The sequence below is a fragment of the Hydractinia symbiolongicarpus genome, chromosome 9 (genome assembly GCF_029227915.1).
Source record: "Hydractinia symbiolongicarpus strain clone_291-10 chromosome 9, HSymV2.1, whole genome shotgun sequence".
Lineage (NCBI taxonomy): Eukaryota > Metazoa > Cnidaria > Hydrozoa > Anthoathecata > Hydractiniidae > Hydractinia > Hydractinia symbiolongicarpus.
The window spans coordinates 11,231,702-11,242,065 of record NC_079883.1 but is presented as its reverse complement, the minus strand read 5'-3'; the positions used below and the strand labels follow the sequence as shown (position 1 = coordinate 11,242,065).

At 40.4% G+C, this 10,364-nt stretch overlaps 8 non-coding genes across 8 annotated transcripts; 6 read left to right on the top strand and 2 right to left on the bottom strand.

The window, feature by feature from the left end:
- Window positions 1-1,494: 1,494 nt before the first annotated feature.
- Window positions 1,495-1,567, top strand: Trnar-acg (transfer RNA arginine (anticodon ACG)). The gene has a single exon. It is a non-coding gene; the product is annotated as a tRNA-Arg (tRNA).
- A 322-nt stretch (window positions 1,568-1,889) lies between these two features.
- On the top strand, window positions 1,890-2,081 carry LOC130661289 (U2 spliceosomal RNA). Its single transcript, XR_008988483.1, has one exon. It is a non-coding gene; the product is annotated as a U2 spliceosomal RNA (small nuclear RNA).
- A 185-nt stretch (window positions 2,082-2,266) lies between these two features.
- Window positions 2,267-2,431, top strand: LOC130660422 (U1 spliceosomal RNA). The gene has a single exon (XR_008987621.1). It is a non-coding gene; the product is annotated as a U1 spliceosomal RNA (small nuclear RNA).
- Window positions 2,432-2,780: 349 nt separating this feature from the next.
- Window positions 2,781-2,899, bottom strand: LOC130658290 (5S ribosomal RNA). The gene has a single exon (XR_008985506.1). It is a non-coding gene; the product is annotated as a 5S ribosomal RNA (ribosomal RNA).
- A 4,470-nt stretch (window positions 2,900-7,369) lies between these two features.
- Trnar-acg (transfer RNA arginine (anticodon ACG)) lies at window positions 7,370-7,442 on the top strand. Its single transcript has one exon. It is a non-coding gene; the product is annotated as a tRNA-Arg (tRNA).
- A 322-nt stretch (window positions 7,443-7,764) lies between these two features.
- On the top strand, window positions 7,765-7,956 carry LOC130661288 (U2 spliceosomal RNA). The gene has a single exon (XR_008988481.1). It is a non-coding gene; the product is annotated as a U2 spliceosomal RNA (small nuclear RNA).
- A 185-nt stretch (window positions 7,957-8,141) lies between these two features.
- On the top strand, window positions 8,142-8,306 carry LOC130660245 (U1 spliceosomal RNA). The gene has a single exon (XR_008987445.1). It is a non-coding gene; the product is annotated as a U1 spliceosomal RNA (small nuclear RNA).
- Window positions 8,307-8,656: 350 nt separating this feature from the next.
- On the bottom strand, window positions 8,657-8,775 carry LOC130658288 (5S ribosomal RNA). Its single transcript, XR_008985504.1, has one exon. It is a non-coding gene; the product is annotated as a 5S ribosomal RNA (ribosomal RNA).
- Window positions 8,776-10,364: the final 1,589 nt, after the last annotated feature.

The window sequence follows — 10,364 nt, the reverse complement described above, 5'->3', positions numbered from 1 at the left end:
TAAGCATCTTACCAAACAAAAAACGGCTATTTTTATAGCCACACATCCATAAAAAATATTACGGCTAGCTTTTTATATCAAACTTTGTTCTGCTTTCTGTTTAAATTTTATGCTACATAAAAATTTTATGCTACATAAAGTTTGACAATGTTAAAAATATGAAGGGCAAGAAAAGTAAAAGCAAGAAAATAAGAAATTTAAAAACGAAAATACTTAAACTTAGGGAATCTAATCTTAAAATTACTCTTTTTTAACTGTTTAAGTGACTTAAACAAGTTTAACTTTGTACCAAGATAATGTTTTTTTGTAAATGTGTGGCTATAAAAATAGCCGTTTGTTAATGTAATAGCCAGATACACACAAATTATTTTTTTGCGGTCTTCTTTGCTGCCTTTTTGGGAGTCTTTTTGACCTTCTTTGCTGCAGGTTTTTTAGCAACAGGCTTCTTTGTGGGTTTCTTAGCTGCTGGTTTCTTAGCCGAGGCTTTCTTTGTGGCAGGCTTCTTTGCTGCTTTCTTTGGCGTGCTCTTCTTTGCTGGCTTCTTTTTTGGTGTACTTTTCTTTGCAGTAGGCTTCTTTGCCGTTGGCTTTTTTGCTGCGGCCTTTTTCTTAGGTTTTTCTTTTTTTACCTGACCTAGCTTGAATGATCCAGAAGCACCAGTGCCTTTAGTTTGAATCAAATCGCCTGATGTTACTCCTCGTTTAAGAGCCATTTTCAGATGATGATCTGAGTTTTCAGCAACTTTGTAATTTGCATGAATATATTTTGTAATAGCTTGGCGAGATGAACCACCGCGTTCCTTTAGGGTAGCGATAGCAGCCTTGATCATGTCCACATATTTAGGGTGATCAGCTGTCTTCTTTGCAGCAGGTTTCTTCTTGGGTGCGATTTTCTTTGGAGAAGCTGCTTCACTCATTTTTAATGTTTTCTTACAACAATCCAACGATAAACGATGCTTGTTATCACAGTAGAAGTATACTAAACATTACCGTGTAAATGAGATATAATTTAAGACGGTGCGAAGTATGCGGACGTAAAAGTACCACTCCCGGGAATTGATTTGGCGCGAAAACAGAAATGTGTGTTTCTGTACATCGTATAATGTCCGTTTTGGGTGCCGCGACTATGCGAAAGCATGTTAATTTTTATTTGTAGCACGACGCAATAGTCTGAAAGAGAAGCTGCTGGAGTTTGAGGTCTTCAGCATTACATCTACTCTGTTAATTTGGGCTTCTTCCGCGCCCGTGTTAGGATTTTCATAAAGCGTTCTTTGGTTTGCGTTGCGTATGTCGGCCTACATCATCGACACGGCCTGTTTCCGGCTATTAGGAGCAATTCATATATTGGGCACTGCGTTTCGACTTTTTTATTAGACCACAGTAAAAAAATTCACTCACAGAAGTCCCTTTCTTTCATGGCTACAAACACGAAGAATTCTGTCGTAAGTAAAACGAATGCGCAAGCCAAAATAACGATGGGCGAAGTCATAAGCATGGCCCTGTGGCCCAATGGATAAGGCATCTGACTACGAATCAGGGGATTCCAGGTTCGACTCCTGGCAGGGTCGCACTGTCGCATTTCGGCTGCATGGTCTACTGTGTAACGCGCGCGCACGTTCTGGCGTAATGCGTTGATAAACGGAATGTACGCAGTCATATTGGAAAGTAATATCACGCACTTAGTATCGTCGCCTTTGTTAGCATTCATGTAAGTTACCATCCACTCGCTACAGTCGCTCTCCATCCTACGGCTAAATCAACAGCCGTGATTTTTACTATGTCGCCGTCCATCCGTACGCGGTGACAGTTGTAAGCTTTACAGTAACGTGACATGCTCCACAAGCAGTTACGGTGTGTGGACGATGCCTATCATGGCAACGCTTGTTCTTTATCGCTTCTCGGCCTAATGGCTAAGATCAAGTGTAGTATCTGTTCTTATCAGTTTAATATCTGGTAGGCCATTCTCTGAATGGTCAGTATATTAATCTGATTTTTGGCCTTGGGTCATGGAGGTGGATTCATTCACGCCGTGACCACGGGTTGCCTTGGTGTTGCACTATTACCGATGGCGGCCCACATAAGCAATAAAAGAATAATAGCAGTCCTCTTTCCGACGGCACTCTGCATAGTCTACGGCGGGAACAAAACGCGTACACTGGGGGAGAATACAGCCTATGCCCCGCGACACGGCAGTTTATAACACACTCAAGCCACAAGCATTAACAAACTTTGAAGGGTACCCTCATGCTACGGTGCAGTTCCAACTCATACTTACCTGACGGGGAAGTAAAGACTGATCAATGAGGGTTTTCTTCCAGAGTGAGGCTCTTGCATTGCACTACGCTTGGGCTGACCTCTGCGATTACTGCAAACGTCAGTAACTCGACCGTACAATTTCTGGTAGTGGGGGCCTGCGTCCGCGCTCGCCCCTCCTTAAGTCAAAATGAATGAGCTTAGAAAAGTTGCGCGGCCAAATGTCGGTGGTGACTTAAACGCTAAGGTAAAACCTCGCTTGGCTGTTACGAAACGTGATTGCGATATAAGTCCTCGGAAGGCGGCGGAATTTTATTTTATTTGCCATTCCGTCAGGGTTATTGGATGATCGGCAATAGATCGAGTTTGTATGCATTTGAAAGCTCTTTTTTCTCGTACTATCACCTGAAAATGTCGTAGGAAAATGTCATAGGAAACACTTTCAACAACCGCCACGTTCCTTAATTGTTATAACAAGAAATATATCACAGCACCATTGAAATGAAAAGGCAACAAATGAAAATGAAAAGCCTACGACACCGGGAGTTCCCAGGCGGTCCCCCATCCAAGTACTATCCCGGCCCGACGATGCTTAACTTCCGTGATCAGACGAGAACGGGTGTGTTCATCGTGGTATGGCCGTAGACATTAGTAGGGGCAAATACGTGCAATTTATTTTGACGTTGTGATCAAATTTTTTTATTTAATTTCTTTGAGTTACTTAGGACAAGGCGTATGCATGGATTATCTATTAGACTTTAAGGTTATAGTTTTGTGAAAAAAACAATGTTTTTTTAAAGATGTGTGGCTATAAAAATAGCCGTTGTTTTCTGAGTGTAGCGGTTTACTTCTTCTGTCCTTTGTCGTTCTTCTTTGGGAGTAAGACAGCTTGAATGTTTGGCAAAACACCACCAGCTGCAATGGTTACACCGCTCAAAAGTTTGTTTAATTCTTCATCATTACGAACAGCCAATTGTAAATGTCTTGGAATAATCCTAGCTTTTTTGTTGTCTCTTGCTGCGTTACCAGCCAACTCCAATATCTCAGCAGATAAATATTCCAAGACGGCTGCTAAGTAAACTGGTGCTCCAGATCCAATTCGGTTAGCATAGTGCCCTCTACGAAGGAATCTATGCACTCTACCGACTGGAAATTGAAGTCCAGCTCTTGAGGATCTTGTCTTGGCTTTAGCCTTAGCTTTTCCACCTTTTCCACGTCCAGACATAACTGCGATTTGATTTGTAAGTTAATACAAAAACGTACGAATATTTAACGTAAGTGTTAACGAAATAAACTTTACTCGTTTTTTCATCATAAAAATAGGATCGAAATCATGTTTTTTTAACCAATCATAATTAAGTATTAAACAAAAGATTTTTTTTTTAACCAATTAAATTGCGTATCGGCGTTTTCGGATCGAATTCGATCCGATTTTTTTACTTATAAACAAAAAGTTTTGACTTGCAGTTTAATGCTTATTTACAAGTTAAGTAGCAAAAATTTTTAACCATGTCTGACGCAGCAGCTAAAGGAGGAAAACAGGCACCTAAAGTAGCCAAGAAAGGTGAAAAAAGAGCCGGCAAAAAAGGAGGAAAGATTGGTGGAACTGGTGAAAAGAAACGCAAGAGAAAGAGAAAGGAAAGTTATGCTATTTACATCTACAATGTTTTGAAACAAGTTCACCCAGATGTCGGAGTTTCAAGCAAAGCTATGAGCATCATGAACTCATTTGTCAACGACATCTTTGAGCGCATTGCTTCCGAAGCTTCGCGTTTGGCTCTTCAAAACAAAAAGTCGACCATCTCTTCTCGTGAAATTCAAACCGCAGTACGTCTTCTCTTGCCTGGAGAACTTGCAAAACACGCAGTCAGTGAAGGAACAAAAGCCGTCACAAAATACACAAGCAGCAAGTAAACCAACGTCTACCAAACACAAACGGTCTTTTTTAAGACCACACATCTTTAAAAAAACATTTACTTGGCGTCACTACAAGTTAACCGAAGTTAATAAAACTTCTAAATAATGTGCTTAAGAACACTAGCCTACATTTAAAATACTTCCCCATGTGTGTGTGTGGATTAGCTTCACTTTTCATACGTATTATTAGCTGTACTTGCAGAAAAGACAAGTACATTGATCCATGTTATTGCTTACATTTAACTTAACCCAGCTTTTCACGGAAACACTCCCAGGCAAATTAACCCTACAAAGTATTTCTAAATTTTTTTTGTGTCATATATGACATAGTATCGTATAGCAATAAATGTAACTGTGACAAGACTTTACACATTGTGTAATTTGGAAGCGTGCACAAAGTAATGTTTTAAAAGATTTGTGGCTATAAAAATAGCCGTTTTTGTTGAGCAATGACAACGCTTAACCTCCGAATCCGTAAAGAGTTCTTCCTTGACGTTTTAAGGCATAAACAACATCCATAGCGGTAACGGTCTTGCGTTTAGCGTGCTCTGTGTAGGTTACAGCATCACGAATAACATTCTCTAAGAAAACCTTCAGTACACCTCTGGTTTCCTCATAGATAAGGCCAGAGATACGTTTGACACCACCTCGTCGAGCAAGACGTCGAATAGCAGGTTTTGTGATTCCCTGAATGTTATCACGAAGAATTTTTCGGTGACGTTTAGCACCTCCTTTTCCCAATCCTTTACCTCCTTTTCCGCGTCCAGACATATTGATATAGTTGCGTACAGAACGAGTACAAAAACAACGTTTGAGTTAACAGAATTCAGACAGCTTTAAAAAGAGGCCATAAAATTACCTACTGCTCGTGGAAACACCCTAATTAACCAATAGAGTTGCGTCATTACAAAATGTTCCGAACATTTTGTACATTTTTTTAAGTAAAACTGTAGTTTTTTTAAAAATTCGTGGTCTTAATGTTTCAGTAAGGCAATAAATTTGGCATCGTTGGAATTCGCCAAACCTTCTGCTACTTACTAAAAAAAAAAAAAGTCAAAAGCTTTTGTGTATCAGAAGATACAGCCGTTTTCCCGTAGCCAAAAAACACAGATTTTATAAAAATGTTAAAGTAATGAGCGTAATGTCATTATGCAGCCAATCAGAAATTACTTTCTTAGCACCAATCAAATGGTTTGTTTTGAACCTTAGCTGTCAATCAATATGAGAAATAAAACTTTGGCGCGATAGTGCATTTTAGACCGTCTTGTGTATCCGTACTACATCGACTTCTTAAAATATGGCTCGTACAAAGCAAACTGCACGTAAATCTACTGGAGGAAAGGCTCCACGAAAACAACTCGCCACTAAAGCTGCGAGGAAAAGCGCACCAGCTACTGGAGGAGTGAAAAAACCACATCGTTACAGACCTGGTACAGTTGCTCTCAGAGAAATCAGAAGATACCAGAAGTCAACCGAGCTCTTGATCCGCAAGTTGCCTTTCCAGCGTCTTGTGCGAGAAATTGCTCAGGACTTCAAAACAGATCTGCGATTCCAGAGCACAGCCGTTATGGCTCTGCAAGAGGCTTCTGAAGCGTACCTTGTTGGCTTGTTCGAGGATACTAACTTGTGTGCCATTCACGCAAAACGAGTTACAATCATGCCTAAAGACATCCAGTTGGCAAGAAGAATTCGTGGGGAACGTGCCTAAGCATCTTACCAAACAAAAAACGGCTATTTTTATAGCCACACATCCATAAAAAATATTACGGCTAGCTTTTTATATCAAACTTTGTTCTGCTTTCTGTTTAAATTTTATGCTACATAAAAATTTTATGCTACATAAAGTTTGACAATGTTAAAAATATGAAGGGCAAGAAAAGTAAAAGCAAGAAAATAAGAAATTTAAAAACGAAAATACTTAAACTTAGGGAATCTAATCTTAAAATTACTCTTTTTTAACTGTTTAAGTGACTTAAACAAGTTTAACTTTGTACCAAGATAATGTTTTTTTGTAAATGTGTGGCTATAAAAATAGCCGTTTGTTAATGTAATAGCCAGATACACACAAATTATTTTTTTGCGGTCTTCTTTGCTGCCTTTTTGGGAGTCTTTTTGACCTTCTTTGCTGCAGGTTTTTTAGCAACAGGCTTCTTTGTGGGTTTCTTAGCTGCTGGTTTCTTAGCCGAGGCTTTCTTTGTGGCAGGCTTCTTTGCTGCTTTCTTTGGCGTGCTCTTCTTTGCTGGCTTCTTTTTTGGTGTACTTTTCTTTGCAGTAGGCTTCTTTGCCGTTGGCTTTTTTGCTGCGGCCTTTTTCTTAGGTTTTTCTTTTTTTACCTGACCTAGCTTGAATGATCCAGAAGCACCAGTGCCTTTAGTTTGAATCAAATCGCCTGATGTTACTCCTCGTTTAAGAGCCATTTTCAGATGATGATCTGAGTTTTCAGCAACTTTGTAATTTGCATGAATATATTTTGTAATAGCTTGGCGAGATGAACCACCGCGTTCCTTTAGGGTAGCGATAGCAGCCTTGATCATGTCCACATATTTAGGGTGATCAGCTGTCTTCTTTGCAGCAGGTTTCTTCTTGGGTGCGATTTTCTTTGGAGAAGCTGCTTCACTCATTTTTAATGTTTTCTTACAACAATCCAACGATAAACGATGCTTGTTATCACAGTAGAAGTATACTAAACATTACCGTGTAAATGAGATATAATTTAAGACGGTGCGAAGTATGCGGACGTAAAAGTACCACTCCCGGGAATTGATTTGGCGCGAAAACAGAAATGTGTGTTTCTGTACATCGTATAATGTCCGTTTTGGGTGCCGCGACTATGCGAAAGCATGTTAATTTTTATTTGTAGCACGACGCAATAGTCTGAAAGAGAAGCTGCTGGAGTTTGAGGTCTTCAGCATTACATCTACTCTGTTAATTTGGGCTTCTTCCGCGCCCGTGTTAGGATTTTCATAAAGCGTTCTTTGGTTTGCGTTGCGTATGTCGGCCTACATCATCGACACGGCCTGTTTCCGGCTATTAGGAGCAATTCATATATTGGGCACTGCGTTTCGACTTTTTTATTAGACCACAGTAAAAAAATTCACTCACAGAAGTCCCTTTCTTTCATGGCTACAAACACGAAGAATTCTGTCGTAAGTAAAACGAATGCGCAAGCCAAAATAACGATGGGGCGAAGTCATAAGCATGGCCCTGTGGCCCAATGGATAAGGCATCTGACTACGAATCAGGGGATTCCAGGTTCGACTCCTGGCAGGGTCGCACTGTCGCATTTCGGCTGCATGGTCTACTGTGTAACGCGCGCGCACGTTCTGGCGTAATGCGTTGATAAACGGAATGTACGCAGTCATATTGGAAAGTAATATCACGCACTTAGTATCGTCGCCTTTGTTAGCATTCATGTAAGTTACCATCCACTCGCTACAGTCGCTCTCCATCCTACGGCTAAATCAACAGCCGTGATTTTTACTATGTCGCCGTCCATCCGTACGCGGTGACAGTTGTAAGCTTTACAGTAACGTGACATGCTCCACAAGCAGTTACGGTGTGTGGACGATGCCTATCATGGCAACGCTTGTTCTTTATCGCTTCTCGGCCTAATGGCTAAGATCAAGTGTAGTATCTGTTCTTATCAGTTTAATATCTGGTAGGCCATTCTCTGAATGGTCAGTATATTAATCTGATTTTTGGCCTTGGGTCATGGAGGTGGATTCATTCACGCCGTGACCACGGGTTGCCTTGGTGTTGCACTATTACCGATGGCGGCCCACATAAGCAATAAAAGAATAATAGCAGTCCTCTTTCCGACGGCACTCTGCATAGTCTACGGCGGGAACAAAACGCGTACACTGGGGGAGAATACAGCCTATGCCCCGCGACACGGCAGTTTATAACACACTCAAGCCACAAGCATTAACAAACTTTGAAGGGTACCCTCATGCTACGGTGCAGTTCCAACTCATACTTACCTGACGGGGAAGTAAAGACTGATCAATGAGGGTTTTCTTCCAGAGTGAGGCTCTTGCATTGCACTACGCTTGGGCTGACCTCTGCGATTACTGCAAACGTCAGTAACTCGACCGTACAATTTCTGGTAGTGGGGGCCTGCGTCCGCGCTCGCCCCCTCCTTAAGTCAAAATGAATGAGCTTAGAAAAGTTGCGCGGCCAAATGTCGGTGGTGACTTAAACGCTAAGGTAAAACCTCGCTTGGCTGTTACGAAACGTGATTGCGATATAAGTCCTCGGAAGGCGGCGGAATTTTATTTTATTTGCCATTCCGTCAGGGTTATTGGATGATCGGCAATAGATCGAGTTTGTATGCATTTGAAAGCTCTTTTTTCTCGTACTATCACCTGAAAATGTCGTAGGAAAATGTCATAGGAAACACTTTCAACAACCGCCACGTTCCTTAATTGTTATAACAAGAAATATATCACAGCACCATTGAAATGAAAAGGCAACAAATGAAAATGAAAAGCCTACGACACCGGGAGTTCCCAGGCGGTCCCCCATCCAAGTACTATCCCGGCCCGACGATGCTTAACTTCCGTGATCAGACGAGAACGGGTGTGTTCATCGTGGTATGGCCGTAGACATTAGTAGGGGCAAATACGTGCAATTTATTTTGACGTTGTGATCAAATTTTTTTATTTAATTTCTTTGAGTTACTTAGGACAAGGCGTATGCATGGATTATCTATTAGACTTTAAGGTTATAGTTTTGTGAAAAAAACAATGTTTTTTTAAAGATGTGTGGCTATAAAAATAGCCGTTGTTTTCTGAGTGTAGCGGTTTACTTCTTCTGTCCTTTGTCGTTCTTCTTTGGGAGTAAGACAGCTTGAATGTTTGGCAAAACACCACCAGCTGCAATGGTTACACCGCTCAAAAGTTTGTTTAATTCTTCATCATTACGAACAGCCAATTGTAAATGTCTTGGAATAATCCTAGCTTTTTTGTTGTCTCTTGCTGCGTTACCAGCCAACTCCAATATCTCAGCAGATAAATATTCCAAGACGGCTGCTAAGTAAACTGGTGCTCCAGATCCAATTCGGTTAGCATAGTGCCCTCTACGAAGGAATCTATGCACTCTACCGACTGGAAATTGAAGTCCAGCTCTTGAGGATCTTGTCTTGGCTTTAGCCTTAGCTTTTCCACCTTTTCCACGTCCAGACATAACTGCGATTTGATTTGTAAGTTAATACAAAAACGTACGAATATTTAACGTAAGTGTTAACGAAATAAACTTTACTCGTTTTTTCATCATAAAAATAGGATCGAAATCATGTTTTTTTAACCAATCATAATTAAGTATTAAACAAAAGATTTTTTTTTTAACCAATTAAATTGCGTATCGGCGTTTTCGGATCGAATTCGATCCGATTTTTTTACTTATAAACAAAAAGTTTTGACTTGCAGTTTAATGCTTATTTACAAGTTAAGTAGCAAAAATTTTTAACCATGTCTGACGCAGCAGCTAAAGGAGGAAAACAGGCACCTAAAGTAGCCAAGAAAGGTGAAAAAAGAGCCGGCAAAAAAGGAGGAAAGATTGGTGGAACTGGTGAAAAGAAACGCAAGAGAAAGAGAAAGGAAAGTTATGCTATTTACATCTACAATGTTTTGAAACAAGTTCACCCAGATGTCGGAGTTTCAAGCAAAGCTATGAGCATCATGAACTCATTTGTCAACGACATCTTTGAGCGCATTGCTTCCGAAGCTTCGCGTTTGGCTCTTCAAAACAAAAAGTCGACCATCTCTTCTCGTGAAATTCAAACCGCAGTACGTCTTCTCTTGCCTGGAGAACTTGCAAAACACGCAGTCAGTGAAGGAACAAAAGCCGTCACAAAATACACAAGCAGCAAGTAAACCAACGTCTACCAAACACAAACGGTCTTTTTTAAGACCACACATCTTTAAAAAAACATTTACTTGGCGTCACTACAAGTTAACCGAAGTTAATAAAACTTCTAAATAATGTGCTTAAGAACACTAGCCTACATTTAAAATACTTCCCCATGTGTGTGTGTGGATTAGCTTCACTTTTCATACGTATTATTAGCTGTACTTGCAGAAAAGACAAGTACATTGATCCATGTTATTGCTTACATTTAACTTAACCCAGCTTTTCACGGAAACACTCCCAGGCAAATTAACCCTACAAAGTATTTCTAAATTTTTTTTGTGTCAT